Consider the following 19,300-nt stretch of genomic DNA (forward strand, 5'->3'; position numbering starts at 1 on the left):
GTTTGTTGTTTTAAAAGACATATTATCTCAATATGTAGTCCAAGCTGACATAAAATTTAGGATCCTCCTGCCTCAGCCTCCTGAGTGTGGGCATCACAGTCATGGCCGCCATGAGACAGCTGGAGGTGAGATCAGACAACATCCTCCAGGGAGCAGCACAGACATCAAAGCACTCAGGTTCACCCAGTACCAAGCGCTCTGTCCCAGTGTAGAAATGACAGTCACAGAATCCCAGGGGGAGAAGTCCTCTGTGCCTGGGTCCCTGTGGAATAGCCTGGTTGTGTTTTTTCTGTCTCTACTTCCTTTTCTCTGGTTTTACATCCTATAAGCATCATGGACCCTGGGCTGACCCCATGCATGGGGCAGGGAGGGGGTTTAAGCTGGAGTTCAGAGACTCACAGTCTAGGCTGGGTTCGAGACCAGCTCCGAGCTTCAAGGGAGACACATCCTCCCAACAACCTCTCTGAGACCAAGAGCGTGGATCACCAGCTCTGGCCTTCCTGTCCCACAGGGCTGAGGTGTTATGCTTCTTCCCTCAGCACTTGGGAGAGCAGAGACCCAGGGACTGGGCTTGAACTCTCTGGGCCCTACAAATCTTGACTTCTACATTCTTCCTGTCTATAAAAGGGAGATAACTATCCTCCCCTCGGTCATGGGAAGATGAGGGAAGACGGTGGTGACCTCATTACTGGGACCAATATAGAAGGAGGTACAGGTAAAGGATGAGGTCAGGGGGTGTGGAGTGTGGAAAGAGACAAAAAAAGAAGAGGAGAAAAAGGAAGAGAGGCAGGGAAGAGACGAGAAAAGAAGGGGGAGGGGGGAGGCCATCAAGCTGGTTCCTCAGGCACAGCTCTGCCCACAGCTGCTCCCCCACATCACATTAAGGCTACTCACACATCCCTTCTGCATCCTGCTGACACATCTGCCAGATGTGGCTGAGGTTGCCAACAAGAGCAGCTGTCCCCCGACGTGCCCAGCTGCAAAATGAGGACTTGGAGATGGCAGAAAGGGGACAGAAGAGAAGTGGCCGAAAGGACAGCAATGCTATGAAGTAAACACGGTCGTGGGATCCTCTGCCTGGGCCTCAGTCTTGCTGTTCACAGAAGAGGCTGGATGACCTGGGTACCTGGGCCAGGGGAAGTCACTAGTCCTGCCCCTGGATCTTGTCCTAGGGAGATGAGGTGTGACTCTCCCTCCTTGGGGCTGGTTGGTCCCTCTGGTTTCCTGAGGCAGGTTGTAGTCAACTCAGACCATCTCAAGTGCAACCAAGTTGAATGTGAACTTGGTGATGACTTTTCTAAAAACGTGTGGAGATATTCCAGTAGTTGTGTTCAAGACCTTGCTGAGTCCTGAGGTCCGCAGACCAGAGCAGAAAGACATGTGCTCCCCCTGAGAGACAGAGAGGAGACAGCGGCAGCCCTGGGTTCAAACCTGCTGCACCATCTCTGATTTCTGTGATGTGAGTGCCCTGACAGCTCCCATCCACAGTCTTCACAACTGTAAAGTGGGCAGAATGTGAAGATGAACTTGACTGAATCTGACTCCTCTGTTTTTCCACTTGGTGACCTGAAACCACTAGTTACTCCTCCTCTGAAAATAAATGAACAAGAAAGTTCACTTCCTGGGGGAGGGGCTTCGGTGAAAGCATATGTATACAGGGCCTGGCTCCCAATCCATGGCAGCCATTGGTTAGGGTCATGACAGATATGGTTGGCAGCCTTCTTGTTGCCTAACAGGTGTATGACCTGATAAAACTTGGGTTTGTCCCTCAGCCCTCCACTCCAGCTCAGTGCCCTACCACTGTGTTTTGGAGTAGTGTGCTCTGCGTCCTGCCCACACGAGGCGTGCAGGAATAGAAGCTGGCACTGGGGGGCAGCCCATCAGAGTCATACAGATTCCTGACTGGGGAGATGCCAGGAAAGCTCTTTCTTGCTGTCACTGCAGAGTTCTAGATGAATCCTGGTGGCCAGGGTGAAAGCTGCCCTGTCTCCTGGCGCCAGTGGGCCAGCAGAACTGAGAGGAGCACAAGATGCTGGCCAACTTGTACCAGGAAGCTGAAACCAGACAGATAAAGGGCAGGATGGGGAGCCAGGCTGAGGTTTCATGCTGAGCCTTGAGTAGTATCCCTGGAGGAGCAGAGAGACGGGCCATGAGAATGACCTCTGTCCTCTCAAGGTTTGGGCAGCTTCACTGAGCACTTGAAAGCCAGGCAACACAAACTTAGGCTTGAACCCGAGTGCTGCTCAACACCACTGGCTCCAAGCCTCATACCACCTCCAAGGTTTGAACTCCATAGTTGTAAAGCCCTCACCTGACTACAGCAAGCGCTGGTCACTGTCCATGGTGCTGAAACAATCCTGGGCTAGGCTCTGTCCAAGGATTCTTTTTTTTTTTTTTTTTTTTGTTTTTTTTTTTTTTGTTGTTGTTGTTGTTGTTTTTTTGTTTGTTTGTTTTTCGAGACAGGGTTTCTCTGTGGCTTTGGAGCCTGTCCTGGAACTAGCTCTGTAGACCAGGCTGGTCTCGAACTCACAGAGATCCGCCTGCCTCTGCCTCCCGAGTACTGGGATTAAAGGCGTGCGCCACCATCGCCCGGCTGTCCAAGGATTCTTTTTTTTTTTGTTTTTGTTTTTTTATTTTTCGAGACAGGGTTTCTCCGTAGCTTTTGGTTCCTGTCCTGGAACTAGCTCTTGTAGACCAGGCTGGCCTCGAACTCACAGAGATCCGCCTGCCTCTGCCTCCCGAGTGCTGGGATTAAAGGCGTGCGCCACCACCGCCCGGCTTGTCCAAGGATTCTTAATGTAGCCTGTCTCAGAAATTCTACACCAGGAGATAAATTTTATTCTGTATCTTGATTTTTAAAAGTGTGTTGTTTCTTTGGCTGTCACAGAAACACAAGTGCACAGTTTTGGCCGTGAGAGCGGTGTGTCCCATCTTGTGTTCTCTGGGCCATTTCACGGAACTGCCCCTGCCGTTTGCCCTTTGAACAGGGCTTTCCTGAAAGTTCCTCTGACGCTGTGGACCCATTGCACATTCGTCGTGCCTCCCACACTTTCCTGGGAGATTCCACCAGGGCACCTCTGTGCACATCTATTTTGGTGTCCTCACTTGGCAAGTAGGAGCAAGAGACCAGGTACAAAAGGATGCTGAGGCCAAGGAGTGAGTTACAGCAAATCTGGGGCCAGCATCCAGCGCTTCTAGCTGTCTATCTGTCCTATCCCCATAGCTCCACCCTTCCCTGGGGGTCATGGTCTCTCCTCTTAGATCTTTTTTTTTTTCCTAGACAGAACAGAAACACTGTCTTTCTTTCCAACTCATTGTGTACCCTTCACTGTGGGCTCTGCTTAGCCCCTTCTGAAATCTTCCTTCCCGCATGAGGAAGGGAGCAGGTAAAGACATCAGCCCAGAGATGAGAAGTGAACTTTTACCAGGCCATGAAGCATGTGTGTGACAGAGCTGGAATTAAGACTAGAGCTTGGTCTGGGGAGATGTCTCAGTCAGCAAAGCGCTTGCTGTGCAAACCTGAGGACTTGAGTTCAGAGACCCCCGGACTGAACCAGGAGCACATGCCTGCAATCCCAGCACTGGAGAAGAGACAGGAGGATCCCGGGAGCTTGCTGGCCAGCCAGTCTAGCAGAATCAGTGAGCTTCAGGTGAGCAAGAGAGCGTGTCTCAGAAAATAAGATACAGAGCAATAGAGGAGGACCCCGATGTGGACTTATGGCCCGCACAACGCACAAACACATCACAGACACATAAACGCACATGACGAAAAGCCCCAGAAGTTTTACCTCCCCTTTCTGAGCCATTCTAGCAACAAGAGCAGCAAGGAATCTACTGATATCCACAACCTGGAGACACCAATGCTTCCCCCACAATAAGACCATACTGGCTGGAGCCACTCCTTTAGGTCTTTGGCACAGTCCTTGTCTTTTCTCCCAGTGGTACAACTCCACTACACGAAACATCCCTCTGAGTCTGGCCCCAAGTGACATTTCCTCTCAAAGGCTTCAGCAATATTGGGTCTTCTGAAGATGCCGTGGGTTAGAGCAAAGGCCTCTAGAAACAAGGGTGGGGAGCTGGGGGCCTCATGTCAGGAGAAGATTATGCGGCAGCGTGAATATTGATGAAGCTGTAATTGGCTCCCTTTTTCAGAGCCTAGGCGTCTGCAGGCCCAGGCACTGGGCTAATTGTTGCAGGCAATTAATAACTTGGATTGTATTCACTCTGGCGCAGGCTGCCTGCTTCCTTGGAGGAGGCCGGTGAGGCTGGGAAAGGAATGCTAGACCTGGCTGCTTGCAGAATGCTGGGGGAGAAAGAAGGGTGCTACCCATCTGCCAACCCCCCCCCAACCAGCCTGTTCAGAGCAACCCAGCTGAGGTTGGCACTGTCGCTTTCCCCAAACCTCTTTCTTCTCCTAAATGATCAGTTCATCTATTCTCTCCTTACGAGAGTTCTGTAAACTCAGACTCCTAAATGGACCTTTAGGGAAGAGGGGGCTGGGGGGAGGAAAGACAGTACTTCAGAGGAAATGCAGACCTGGACCCTGGAAGGCCTGGACTTCAACTCCAGTTCACCTACGACCTTGTGTGAGCTCAAGAGGACGATTTCCTGGGCAAGCTTACCAAGCTCTTTCCTCACCAACCTAACAGTTGCTGAAACACAACCAATCATCCCATCATTTATCTTTCTGACTCCATTGGATTAAACTCTATATAAGTGACGATTGAACAGTCCGCAGAGGCGATAAAACTCACTGCAAGTGTAGGAGCAGTGCAGGTCCTCCTTAATCCCATTTTGCAGATGGGTAAACTAAGTGTCAGCTCACCCAAGCTCATATGGTTACTACAACACACACACACACACACACACACACACCTTCAACCCCAACTTTTCCCAAAGTCAGAGTGTTAGTAGATTAAAAAGGGAACTATTTCAAAAAGTATTTATCCCCTTCCACCATGCTGGGACAGTGTCTTAATATACCATATTTTTTAAAATAAACACTCCCAACCCTCCCTATATGCTTAACCCTGAGCTGCTCAGCCATCTGGTGAAATAACATGATTTGAGCACACTCTTCCTCACCGGTGAAGCAAAGAAATAGGAGGAACTGGCGTCCTGGCTCCAGGAGTATGTAGACGGCTCTGACACTTACCTACATCTTAATCTATGCCGTGCAGATGTGTCAAATGCAGCTTTTCATAGGGATGCTCTTATTTGGAAAGCCTTGATAGCCATTGCCACGGCCCAGGTACTTTCATCGTCTCCATTCTATAAATGGAGGGGGGGGAGGTGAGACCTCAGCAAGGTGAAGTAACTTTCTCAAGGTCACACAGCAGTTGGTAGGGAGTGGAACAGGAAAACAGATCTCCAGAGAAAGCTGGACTGGAGGCCCTGCTTTTGCATAGCTGGAGACCAGACAGAAGGGGCAGTAGAGGAATGGCAACCAAGGACAAAGTGGCTCTTTATGGCTCCCATCCCTTTCAAGAGAAGGCTTTTCAATTAGTTGGGAAGACAAGAACAAGGGAAGCAGCTCCTGGGCACGACGAGGAATTTATATCAGACCCAGGAAACACTTCCGGCAGAAGGCACTGGAATTCGGAGACTGAGGGGACCATGGGGAATGGCAATCTCCGCTGGCTCGGAGCTGGGCCCATCATGAGACCACTGCAGTCATCTCTGGGGAGATCCTGGAGGTAAAGGGTGGGATTCAGAGAGGTGCCTGAGAACGGGGACAGCCAGGGAGAGAGGGAAGGCAACAGCCCCTGAGCAGGATTCGCTCAGCTTTCCACACTTGCGGCTTTTCTGCTGCCACCACAGGCTCTCCCTTACAGCGGACATATTTCAAAGGCCTGATTCCATTTGCATTTTTAAAACCCTGCTGATGGCCTGGGCAAATCATATCCTTTCAGGATTTCTCGGTATCACCCTTACAAAACACACACACACATAAGAGAGAGAGGGGGGTGGGGTGGGGAGAGCGACAATGGTCAGGTCCCCTGCCTCTGTACTTTCCCTTTGAAGAGGGTCCCTTATGAAAGGCAGAGCGAGCCCTGGCCCTCTGGAGATTACCCGGAGCTCTGGAAAGGGGAGAAAGGACTTTAATGAGAGTAGGGAGGATGACATCGGGGCTCTTAGCAAATCTAGTTCCTGGGAATGGGGGTCATATCCACAGTGTGGGTTAGTGGGAGGCACAGCACCCTGGGAGCAAAACTGGGGTGCCCTGTGATTCTGCCAGACTACAGGAAAAAGCTCAGGGCCTCTGGAGAACTTTAAGGGGGCTCTTAGAAGCAAGAAGTCTTAAAAACAAGCAGAAAAGAATGCAGCTATTCACCCAGAAGAGCAAGCCTCTGCTCTCAGCTGGGCTTGGGAACACACTTTGTGTCTCCCATTACTCCCTTAGAAACAAGAATTTCCTTGGTTCTCCTTCCTCCCACCCTCCCCCCATGGCTCCTCTTTCTCTGCCTCCCTCTGGGATGTATTAGGTGGAGCCGGATGGACGGATGGACGTTTGCAAGGCACTGCTGGGCTGCTCTGTCTGGAGAATCACATTTGGCCTCTGCATTTGTGGCAGAATACACACACCTTCCATTTTAGGCCTTAGTTCTCTCTCTCTCTTTCTCGGCATCCTTCCTGCCAGGCACAGACCCTAACCCTAACGTCTTCAGGGTGGCATGAATTCACTACAGATCTTCTGACAGATTTGGTGGCTGGCCAGTGGGTCCTCTAAAATTCCTTCCCAAACATATTGGGGGGGGGGGGCAAATACCAGGGCAGGAAAATTAGCTCTGGTCATTTGCTTCCATGCAGATGAGCTCTGGGGCACCCAGGATCATAAGTGCGCATACCTCCACCTGGCAGCCAGTCAGTGAGTGCAGTCCCCTGGGACTCTGTCTAAGAAAGCTGAGCAGGTGATGCAGGTGAGTGACAATAGGCTTCACTGTAGAACCCCAAAGATAGGGGGGTTCAGAGAACTCCCAGGTTGTCTCCATTTTAATTGAAATTTTGTTTGTTGTGTGTTTAAAGGGGATGCACATGTGTACCACTGTGCGTGAGTGGAGCTCAGAGGACAGCTCACGGAGTGGGTTTGCCCTGGGGATCGAACTCAGTTGTCAGGTTTGGCAGCAAGCACCCGTTAAGCCATTGCCCAGGCCCCTAGGTTTCCTCTTTCAAAATTACAGATGGGGGCACGGGCTACGGTGCGTAGAGCCAGGTGTGGGGCTTTCAATAGTTTTATGTCATAACGCTCCTGCATTCTCCTCTATAAAAGGAGACTTCCTGAAGGTAGAGATTTCAGCTCACTTATTTCTCTATCTTCTTGGTTCTCCAGCAGTTTACATTATGATTTTACATTATAATCACCTGAGTGGCATCCCTCCTGCAGCATGAGACTGGAACCAGGTCCCTTTGAGGGCTTGCTTACCTCTCCTTGAGTGACATCAAGGCCAATGCCTTCGGAGCCCTGAAAGAGAGAAATGAGGCCCGGAGCGGCTGCGGGGGGCGGGGGGGGTGGTCTTGATTCCTGGGCTCCTTCCTCTTAGGACACCCATTCTGCAGGAGGTGGCAGGCAGACCTTGTGCTGACTGGACGAGTGCCTGGTCCCAGGGGCTGGCAGGGCTCTGGGCTCTGCTGCCAGAGAGGTGAATAGAGGAGGGAGGAAGGGATGGTGCCAGGAGCCTGGGCTTGGCAGCCACCTCCGGGGGGAACCCGGGATGCCCTCGAGTGTCCAGCGGGTTGGTGAGATGCCAAAGATGGGCAGATGTCGCTGAGAGCCGCCAGCAGGAGCGCACGCCTGGGAGAGACCTGGGCACCCGGAAACCTCGGGGGCCGGTAGGGGGCATGGCCAGGACCGTTTGCAGAGTCTGGGATTGACCCCCAGGGGTCGCTGCGCTATGCGTAGCCTCTGCTCGCCAGCACGGGGAGCCTGGCTGTACCACCGCGCGATTCCCGCAGGGGGAGCGACAGCCAGGGCGGCGCCTGGCGGCGGGACCGGGGGACAGCAGCGCGCGGCGGAGCGCAAGCCCTCGCCAGGACGGTGACGCAGAGTCCGCAGGCGCTGAGGCTGGAGGCGCCAGTGGCCGTGGCGCGGCGTGACTCCAGAACCTGCTCGGGACACCCCCCGCACCCCGTGGTAGGAACCGGGACCCAAACAAAGGCGGGCGGCAGATAAAAGGCGGCGAGTGCTCCGGGTGCGCGCTGGGGACGCAGCTGTCACTGACCTGCCCGCGGTCTGCACGCCCGGGAGAGGAGCTGGGGGAACGCGAGGCTCCTGCAGCTCCGAGGACCTTCCTCCCTGAGACTCCCCACAAGGGACAAATCTCGGCGGGGTGGCCGAAGCCCCCAGTTCCCCACCGCACCTGTGTTTCACCCTAGCTCAGCTCGGCCAGCGAGGTGAGTGGGACGGCCGTTGGTCGCCATCGGGGCTGGGGATGCGCTGCTCAGAGGAGGGGAAGGGGATAACGTGCCACACGTGCCCGGGCCTGCGCGGGGGGTTGGAGGGGATGGGAGAGGAGTGCGGAAAGTTCTCCCGCTCTCGGGCCACCCTGGGTGAGGGCCTCGGCGTCCCAGGAAAGCTGGCTGATGAGGACAGAGTTCAGATCTCATAGCTTTTCCCCGCACTTCCGAGGTCGGATCCCAGCCTCACATCAAGGCGCTAGGGAGCCGCTGCAGCTTCGGTCTGCCGGAACGAGTTTAACGTCCAGAGTCAGCCTGGATTCCGACCCCCCTATCCCTGCTTGTCCCAGTGGGTGTCTTTCTGGGTCCATAAAAGTTGAGCGTCAGCTACCCCCATCCTCTGTCCGCCGGGCTTCAGGGGAGGGAGGGGACAGGAAAAGGTGAATGATGGCCTCAACAGCTGCCCCCTACTTGAGAGCACTCACGCGCTCAGCGGGACGTTCTTCGAGTCCTGGGGCGCGGTTAACCCGCTGCAGGTGCCGCTGCGTGAGAGAACCTTTGAGGCTCCGGCAGGCAATAGAAGCCTAGCTCTAGAGGGTCCCTGGCTCGGCTCAGAACGTCTGTGAGGGCTATGATGGGGTGGGTATCTGAGCAGCCATGGAGCCCAGAGTCAGGGGAAGATTCCCAGCCTAAGTGACGGCGAGTCCCGAGAGCCAACCCTGCCGCTGGGAGAACTTTTCCCAACTCCCCGGGGGAGATGTCTCCTTGGAGGTTTCCTCTGCAGGACCTCTGTCTGCTCCATGGAGGATGCCAGCTAACAGCGGTGCTTCCTGAATCTGAGTGCGGGTCCTGGCCTGTCCACACCCTCAGTCAGTACCGCGGACAGCGCACCGGAGTCTACAGCCCCATGCTTCCCATGCACGCATTAAGCACGCGCACATGCACACTTACACTATCCATAGATCATTCGCCAACACTCTATGCACAAATTCACACTCCATCCTGGTAAACATACTCCCTTCGTGGCTCATAGGCACACGCAACGCAATACAGACCTAGGATTCACACCCACGTGGACAAGCCTAATCTTTCCACAAGCCCCAGTTTGTGGACCAGCGTGCATCCCACCCCACGCTCTCTCTGGAGGATGCTTTAAAACCCCAGACTCCGGAGACCACTGCATAGGACTCCTGCTGACACCTAAGGACACACAGGGTCTCAGGCTGTGGGGCACAGAGACTGGCATGTGTACACACAAACACACAGGCTCAAACATTCCCTTTTTCCTTCTACTGCAGACCTCCCCGGAATCAGAGTGTCTGCCAGAAGGAGCAAAGCAGCTGTTAGGCTCAAAGGAAGCTCCGGGCAGCAGCCCAGCCAGGCAGGCAGGCGCCTCACTGTCTTGGTTTGAAGCTCAGTGTCCATTTCGTACTCTCCACCCCCATGCCTACTCAAGCCTCTTCCTGGCATATCTTCTCCCTCCAGGGTCTGCAGTCCTTGCTTGTGCTGTCTTTGTTCACTGCTCTGCTCCTTCCCAGGGTTATCTTTCAAATGCACACCCTTTGGTCTTTCCTGTCCATCATCCCTCCAGGCTGGCTCCATTCCTTTTCTGAGTTTCCTTTGCTTGCGTCTGACCCAGTCTGCACTCTGATACCCGTGCTGGCAGTGCTGGCCTTTGGGGCACTGACTTTGGATGGCTTCCTCAGCTACAGTTTCCATTCACCCCTTCCTGCCTCTTCGGATATATATATATATATATATATATATATATATATATATATATATATATCCTCTCTGTCCAATAGCCTTAGCAGTGCTTACTGCCAATCTTTGAAATTTTTCCAGGGCCAGAAGCCTCAAAAAGTGTCTTGAGGGGGCACCAGAACCTGGAGAGTGAGTTAGTTCTGGGGCCACAGAAAGCCTTAGTCCTCCTGGAGAATTGGCATTTTGAAGGATCTGTATCCATGCCCCGGCTTGTCCTTTGACAGTCTTGTTCTCTTGTCCTTAAAATTCAGAAAAAGCTTGAGAAAATCCTGGTATAGAGAGAGAAATGAGCCAGAAATGGAGATACCTAGATCTTGGTCTCAACCTGTCACAGGTACCCAGAGCTCCCTGGACAGACTCCCACCCTAGTCTCAGCTCCAGCATTTCCGTTATAAAAGGGCACCACTGCCCACGGGATCCCTTTTTGGACTTGATTATGAAGAACACCGACTCTCTCGTGAGTGGCTGGACTTGGGATTGAAAATCATGGTTGCAGCTCCCAGAGGTTACAGTGCCTCGCAACTTCCTCAGAAATCCTCACTACTGCCCCAGCTACCCTGCAAGGGATGCCCAGTTGGTGAGGACCAGAGATGCCAAGCAATTTTCTTAGGGTCTCACTGATTGGGTCTAGTCACCATGGAGGCAGGCACTGATATGGCTGTCCACTGTGTCAAGCCATGAAGGTTCAAGCCCTTTTTTATGGTAAGAAAGACTTCCCTGACTACCTACCACACCTGGCAATTCAAAGGCAGATGGGGCGGCTGGGTTGAAGATCCTTGTCCCCAGACACACGGCCTCACAGAAGGGACTGGCCAAGGTACCTCACCTGTCAGTGTTATCTCAAGTGTCAGCCTCAAGTCTCTAGGACTCAACCAAGCAGCCTGCTCGTGGGCAGTCAGATCTGTGCAGGGAGGAATGGCAGGCCTCAGCACTGTTTGGCTAAGCAGTTTCTCAAAACCTCTTGATTTGGGGGCTGCACAGTATGGTGCCAAGGGACAGGGTGGGCTCCCTAAGGGAATCACCAATCTACCATTGTTTTTAAATACAAGCACCCCAAAATGATGGCCATGGTGATGTTGTGGAGTTTAATTGGAAGCTTGGTGATTAGTTCTCCAGCCCCCTTTTCCCCTCTTTGGAATTATTTCCTCACCTGTACACCTCTATGTTCCTTTTCCTGAATGCTCAGGTGTGGGCAGTGAGAGTCACTGTCCCTTGTCCTAGCCAAGGGAGGGGGCCTGTCATTTGAAACCCTCTCTGTCCCTGCCCACCCTCCTCCCACTGGAGCCTGTTTCTGCCCAGGGAGTGGGAGAGCCTTCAAAGTCTGTCAAAACGCCCTACAAAGCTGGATTCCAAAGCACCAATATCCCGGGGAAAATAAATAAAGAGAGCAGTGTCAGCCCGAAATAGAAACACGCACCCAGTCACAAATATGCATGTTTTCCATGAGCCGCATTTCACGGGCAGACCGTGCAGCACGCGTTCCAGCTGCTCAACAAAGGCCAGAGGCAGGGATGTTGCAGGGACCAGTCCAGGGAAGCCAGCAGAACCAGAGAGCTTGCTCCTCACATTAGGAGACCACAGGACCACCTTCTTGAGTTGCCCTGGCTGGAAATTGCCAGAGATGAATGGCAGTTAGTGTGTTCCTGTGGGTTAGTCACCAGCTCTTCGGGAAGGGCCGTGTGAAGCTGATGGCCTCGGGTCCCCTGCTTACAGTGAGAGGCTGGCAATGATAGTATCTCCAATGACAGTTGCCAGTAGTTGGATGCCCGCTGTGCGCCAGACACTAAATACACTGCACAGGCAATCGTCTGTAAGCTTCGAGATCTTCTCGTGGCATGGGGGCTGTTACTCTCAAGGAATTCATGGGAAAACAGTGCTCCAGGAAATAAAGAGACTAGTCTGAGCCCACACAGTCCGAAGAGTCCAAGTTGAGACAGAATTTTTGTTAGCTTGTTTAGTTTTTCATGACAGGGTTTCCTCTGTGTATCTCTGGCTGTCCTGGAACTCACTCTGCAGACCAGGCTGACCTCGAACTCACAAAGTTCCTCCTGTCCCTGTCTCCCGAGTGCTGGGATTAAAGGTGCGCACCATCACATGAGGCAGGACCGAGTTTTGATTTGAATGAAACAAAAGGCTCCGTTTTGCCCAGGATTCTGCATTGTTGTGGTTATTTCTTTCTTGCCTATTTAATATGTTTTGTCAAGAAAATCACTTATGGATAGCATAGTAGTGCATGCCATAATCCCGGTGTCAGGGAGACTAGGAAATTCAAGGCTAGTCTGGAGGATGTAATGAGACTCTGTCTCAAAAACCAAATAAACCAAAAAAAAAAAAAAAACAGACCTACCTATGTGATTGTTTTCAAAGAATGTCAATTTCTCTTCCTGAGGGATTCAGTTAGCTTTGTCGCAAACACGTCTCCAAATGGCCTGAGCCGGTACCCTGGGCTGGGTACCCAGGACTTCTGAGCCACGATGGGACTGAGGTTGGGTCCGAATGTCTCAGTTCTGTATCTTAGACTGTCCACCTTGGAAGCCCAGGCAGCTTCCTGAGAGGTGGCGCCCCACTGAAAGACAACTGAACTCAGAGGAGACCAGTGCCCAAGAGGCTGTAGATGGGGAGGTGACTTCAGAGAAGGCAAGTGAGTCTCCCAGCATCACCCAGCATTCTGGTGCCAGAACCCGAGTCTCCTCAGCTTGCAGAGGCTTCTGGAGCTGTCCAGCTGGTCCGGGGGGATTGAGCCCATGCGGCTGTGAGCCAAACAGTGCCCCTTTGAGGGCAGAGACGAAATTCCTGCTGTTACTGCTCACGCCATCTCCGCATCACAACCAGTAACTGTCACACAGCATGTCGGGCATGGTGCTAGATGTCCTTTATGTTCTAACCCTCACAACCACCCCAAAGGCAGGCAATCTTGTTCTACTTCACAAGAGAAGGAAACCAGTGAGACCAGAGAGGTTGAGTTGCTTGCCCAAGGTCACACAGTTAGGGAGCAGCTGGAATCCAGCAGAGATCTTGAGAGCAGGTTCACTGTGAGAGTGAAGAAAGGAAAGATGTGGGACCAGATCCAGGGGGGGAGGCGGAGCCACTGGGTAGCCCCAGCCTATTTATACGACACCTCTCCAGCCTTGTCACGATTGCTGGCAGCAGCAGCTACTGTGTCCTTGCCAATTCCTGGAAGGAAGGAGCCCAAAGCAGCATCTGGGACCAGATGTCACTAGAGCGTAAGGTTGGGAGCATTTCACCTTAAATTCCAGGTAGAGTCGCCACTAGAGGGGGAGCCACGGCATGTAGGCCCCATGTGCCCTGGAGTCTAGCATCCCACTTCCTCTTTCTAATAAGGGAAAGAGCCTGGAAACCTGGGAAGTTTGGAGCTGCATTGGTGACAGGCCCAGGTCTCATTGTATTGGGAACTGGGAGGTAGGGACAATGGAAAGGTTTGTATAGGCTTTGATGCCAGCCTATGCCATCTGGGTCCCTACAGAGAGGGGTGTCCTGAGAGACAGTATCAGAGCCTTAAGCCTCCTAGAAAAGGCCTTTTTAATTCCCTGCACTGCTAAGCATCTGCCTGCACAGCCCCATGGTGTCAGGCACTGGGCATTCAGAAACAGAAGGATCTGTCTTTATCCTTGTAGAGTTCCATGGAGTCCCCTACACCACGCCTGACTCCTGCTGCCTTGAGAGCAAAGGTGACAGGTGATGGTTTTCTTGTGTCCCCACCAGAAACAGAAAAGGGCCAGGTATTTTCTGGGACTATGGACCTGATCCAAGCAAGCGGTCTTTTTCAGGTCAGGGAGAAAGTTTCTGCGGATGCTATAATAACCAGGCATGTTTTCTGTCTTCGTGGCTGTGATGGGCAGGACTATGGGGCTGGGTCTTCCCAGGTGACATCTGGTCCTGATCTCCAGCACAAGAATGCCACCTGGTCAGCAAAAGAGGAGACATGACTGGTGATGGGACCGGTCCTGTCCCGAAGGAGAGGGGGATTTGCCTGACTTGGGAAGGCGGCTTACATGGAGTTCAAGGACAGAAAGATGTTCCTAAATTGGGATGCTGGGGTACTGGGAAGTAATATTTCCATTGCTTTCCAAGTCCTGACCTTAGTACTATCGTGGGGGATTTCTTACGAGCTTTGCTGGGGTTGAGGTGCTGAGTGGTCACTCCAGTGGTAAGAATGACTCCAAAAATAGGCAGCATACTTTGAGATTTTAAATTTTTATTTATGTGTATGATAGTGGTCTTTTGTTTTGTTTTGTTTTGTTTTTTAAAGACAAGGTTTCTCTGTGTAGTCTTGGCATTCCTGGAACTCACTCTGTACAGTTCCAGGCTGGCCTTGAACTCACAGAGATCCTCCTGCCTCTGCCTCCTAAGTGCTGGGATTAAAGATATGTGCCACCACCGCCCAGCTTTGTATGAGTGTTTTGTTTGCATATGTGAACCACATGTGTGCCTGGTGCCCAGAGAGGTCAGAAGAGGTCGTTGGATACCCTGGAACTGAAGTTATGGACAGTTGTTAGCCACCATGTGGGTGCTGGTTCTCTGCAAGAACAACTCCTAACTGCTGAGCCGTCTCTCCAGTCCCACACAGCACACTTTGAATGTTTGCTACTCGGGTAACATTCTGTGGAGTTTGTCCTCATGCTCACCTGGCAACAGGTGGCACTTGCTATGTCCATCATAAGGGTTGGAACTGGGAAGCACAGAGAGGTGAAGTGGGAAACAAACGAGGCAGGATTTGAACCAGACAAGCTGATGGCAGACCACTATGTGAGAATGGAGCCCACGGCTTGGCCTTTGCTAACACCATGGGCAGAAGTACCTTTTGGATCCTCAGTGATCCGGGTAGCTTTTATGTCTGACTCCGGATGGGAATTGGTCATTTGCAGTCCTGATTGCCAAGCAGCCGAACAGATCACTTTCCAGATGTTCAGATGTGACCAGCTGGCAGGACATTCTCTGGCTTTCATCCAGATTGTTCTCCCTTCCCATCCCTCATCGACACAGTTGGGTCCCAGGTCCCTCTATAATATAGATTATTATAAGATATAATAACATCTGATAATTCCTGGTTGCAAGCCTTTCCTGATTTGAAAACTTCGTTGTGTGGTTTCACAAAAATAGGATACTGGTTTTGGTTCTAGTCTGCAATCCAGACCGGAGAAAAATTAAGCCAGAAAGAAATCAGGCCTTGGAAAAGCATCAGCCGCCAGATGCAACCTTTCTGGTCCGGCTGGGGGCAAGTACTGAAGTAGCAACTGCTGCATGCTACCTGCAAGGAAATCTGATTGCCCTAGAAGGTGCGACAGGATTGGGGCAGACCATCTGAAGCAACAGAGTTGGAATCTGTGATAAGTGGGGGCATGTCCGAGTTGAGGGATGTCCTTGGGCATCACTGACCTTGAGAATGGATCCAGGGTGAGAAGCTTCATGAATCTTTGGTGGAAGAAGAATTTCAGGCACCACAAAGTCAAGACTAGGACGATTTAACAAAATAACAGTCCTTTTATATAGAAAGTACCAATAAGGTGGGGTGGATGCATGGATGGATGGGTACGTAGATGGTTTCATGCCTGTATGGATGCGTAGGTGGGTGGGTTGATGCATGGATAGATGAATGAATGCATGGGTAGAATGCATAATGGGTGGATAGATGATAGATAGATAGATAGATAGATAGATAGATAGATAGATAGATAGATGAAAAAGCGAATAGGCTTATGCATGCATGGATGGGTGAATGTGTGGAGAGTAGGATGGATGGATGGATGGATGGATGGATGGATGGATGGATAGATGGATGGATGACTGTCTGGTTGCATGGATGCATGGATGAATGAGTAGGTAGATGCATGCATGGGTGATGATGGATGATGCATGGCTGTGTGTATATATGTATGTATATATGGGTATGTAGTGATAGGAGCAGCGGGCTGCGTCCCCGGCACCAGGCCGCCCCCACGGCTAGCTTTACCTGAAATAATTACACAGACACTGTATTCTTTTAAACACTGCTTGGCCCTTTAGCTCTAGCCCTTACAGGCTAATTCTCATATCCCGATCAACCCATCTCTAATAATCTGTGAGCACCGGTCTTACCGGGAAGATTCTAGCCTATGTCCATCCTGGGTCGGAGCTTCATCGCGTGTGTCTGCCTGGGAGCGGGGCATGGCGTCTCTTCTGAGGCGTCTGCTCCCGAGAGGAGAGCTGTCCAGTCTGAGCTCACTTCCTCTTCCTCCCAGCATTCTGTTCTGTTTACTCCTCCCACCTATGTTTTAACCTATGAGGGCCAGCCAAGCAGTTTCTTTATTCTTTTAACCAATGACCTTCCTCCATCATGGGTAGGTGCACGTATGGCTGGGTAGATAGATAATGGATGAATGCACACATTCGTGTACTCTGGATAAGTGGTTGCATGGATAGATTGGTGGACAGACATGGATGGATGGATGGATGGATGGATGGATGAATGGATGGATAAATGGATGGATAAATGGATGGATAAATGGATGGATCGATCTGATGAACTTTGGTGATCAAGGCTTTGATTTGGCAGGGCCAGGCTCCAGGTACTGATGAATGGAAGGGCCTATGTCCCTCTCCTCATCTTGAAAGAACTTCCCTTACTCCAGAAAGAGTTTCCCTGTCACTAGAGAAGGTCCCTGAGTCTGAGAAGCCTGTGGAGGGGTCTTTCGCTCTGGATTAGAGACCCTAACACATTCCTCTCCTGGAAGGATATACAGTAGATGAAGCCATGCCCAAGTCTAGGATCATGGCAGGGCCTGCCACTCTGCGGTGGGGAGCAGCTGCTTTCCCATGGCTGCCAGTTTAGCCAGGGACAGCATTTGAATAAGAACCAGTTCAGTTTGCTTGCCGCCCTCACCTGCCCAGAAGACTAAGTGGGTTACTTCTCCTTCTGCTGTCCTCCATTAAACATGCTTAGACTCATGCATAGCTCTCTTTGCCCTGTGGTGATGCAGGGCCCACAATACCACTGGCTCAGGATAAGGAGAGATGATCTGATCCTGCGAGCCTCATTCTCCCACTACATCTCCTGCCCCCGCCTCATCCTGAAGGACCCTCAGTTGTGGGATTCCCCTGGCACCTATGAATCTATCTAGGAGGGCACAATGCTGACAGATGCCATAACCCCAAGATCTCAGGGAATCAGAAGCCCCCTCCCCAGCTAGCTCCATCTTTTCTGTTACCTCCTGCATTCTGGACTTTTGGAGACTCTGCAAGACAGAACTGGGTTGTTTTAGAAGCTCACTGGAATCAGCCTTCCCATTTGACAGAAGCGCCAATAGGAGACAGGGATGGGACTTGGTGATATCTCTGTGTGAACAGGTGGGATGAGTGCTGGAGCTGGGACCCGGTGGCCTTAGTGAGTCCCTCCATATTTGAACCGTGGGGCCCTGAATCTCCCCATTATTTTTATGGTAAAAAATTGCGGAGTTGAAGGTGGGCTCTTGAGGTCCCACTCTCCACCCAGAGCCCTCGGCCCTAGCTGCTCAGCTCTGACCCACTCCTGCCTGTCTCAGTAGCCAGTGGAGTCATCATGGGGTGGACCAGAGCTATGCTATGGGCTCTGAGCCAATATCAAGTAAGGAGGGATACTCTCCTCCAGCATTGACCACACTTCCTCCATGGATGCCGGAACTGTCAATCAGCAGTCACTGGGGAAAGCCACTGACTTGGGCACAGAAAGAATTCAACTGGACTCCCTCAATGCAAAGCAGGATGTCCATCTCCAAGACTGGCGTTTTTATTCTCCTCTCGCCTGGGGCCCTGTTGTCCTGCTTTCCCAGCCTGGGGCCCTGTTGTCCTGCTTTCCCATCTGGGGCCCGACTCAGACTGTCGCTAGAATGACTCGGGTAGATGCTGAGTGTGCACGCCAGCCAGGGCTCAGTGTATACACGGGGATGCGCACACTAGCCAAGGCGCAGCGTATGTGTGTGAATGCACGCACCAGCCAGGGTGCAGCGTATACACGGGAATGTGCGCACCAGCCAGGGCACAGCGTATACGTGGGAATGCGCACACCAGCCAGGGTGCAGCATATACACGGAAATGCGCACACCAGCCAGGGTGCAGCGTATACGTGGGAACGCACGCACCAGCCAGGGCGCAGCTTTTAAATGGGAATGTGCGCACCAGCCAGGGCACAGTGTATGGGTGGGAATGCGCACACCAGCCAGGGTGCAGCGTATACGTGGGAATGCACACACCAGCCGGGGTGCAGCATATACATGGGAATGCGCACACCAGCCAGGGTGCAGCATATACACGGGAATGCGCACACCAGCCAGGGTGCAGTGTATGCGTGGGGATGCGTGCACACCAGTGAGGGTCGGGAGGGCTGATTTTAGAGCCCAGCATTTTCAAATATGTCAAACTCAAGTAAAACCTAACAGTGAGAAGTTCAGGCTGAAATGAGCCCCGGTAGACCTTTAAAAGATGCTGTTTTCTGCTTTGCAAATTGGAAATCATTCCTCGGGGTAGAAAACACGATAGCAAACGGTCTGCGATCTGGAAGCTGCCGTAGAGCCACAGTGTCCAAGTCCCCTAGGTTGAGAAGATCAAAGTTGTGCAGGAAATGGCTCTGTCTTGGGTACGTGGAGCCTGGGTGGCCTCTACCATTCTCCCGCCTCTCATCAGGTGCTGATGTTTTATAAGCCTGGGAGTCAGGAGCCCCAAGTTCTCAAGGGCAGGGGCTCTGCTCCAGAGATTTCATTTCCTTCTCACCCAGAACCAGTCACAGTACTCCCCAAGGCTGGAGCACCTTGCTTTAGGTTCCTGTTTCTCTTACAGCTTCTCTGTCCCCTCCAGCTTCTCTCTGAGAGGTCTTTGACCCTGAAGAGTATTGCCACATGCTTGGGCCCATGGGTGGGGTCTGGGTATATCTGAGGCCTTCCCCAGAACTGGGCACAGTAAGATGGCCACCTGCTGTGTTGTGTCTCAGGGAAGCCAAAGGCACCCAGCACACAGCTACTGGCTATTCAGCTATCTCTGCCACACAGTGCGATGGCATTACATTGTCCTTGAGTGCCAACTCCCGCTACCCCATTACACAGTAGCTTGTGATCAGGGTAAGGGGCAGACTTCCCCCCAGCACACCACTGTTTCCCCCACTGAGATTAAGGCG

General features: G+C 52.1%; 1 protein-coding gene across 2 annotated transcripts in view; it reads left to right on the forward strand.

The window, feature by feature from the left end:
• The first annotated feature begins 8,014 nt into the window (after positions 1-8,014).
• The window catches only part of LOC121448407 (protein dispatched homolog 3), a 46,476-nt gene continuing 35,190 nt past the window's right edge, over positions 8,015-19,300 (forward strand). The window contains exon 1 of one of the 2 annotated variants that reach the window (XM_041652412.1): positions 8,015-8,391. The gene's annotated coding sequence lies outside the window, so the exon portion shown is untranslated. The remainder of the gene's footprint in view (positions 8,392-19,300) is intronic. The other variant, XM_041652410.1, reaches the window with a different exon arrangement.

The sequence above is a fragment of the Microtus oregoni genome, unplaced genomic scaffold (genome assembly GCF_018167655.1).
Source record: "Microtus oregoni isolate MIOR12 unplaced genomic scaffold, Mior012 000005F_ref0000423, whole genome shotgun sequence".
NCBI classification, from domain to species: Eukaryota; Metazoa; Chordata; class Mammalia; order Rodentia; family Cricetidae; genus Microtus; species Microtus oregoni.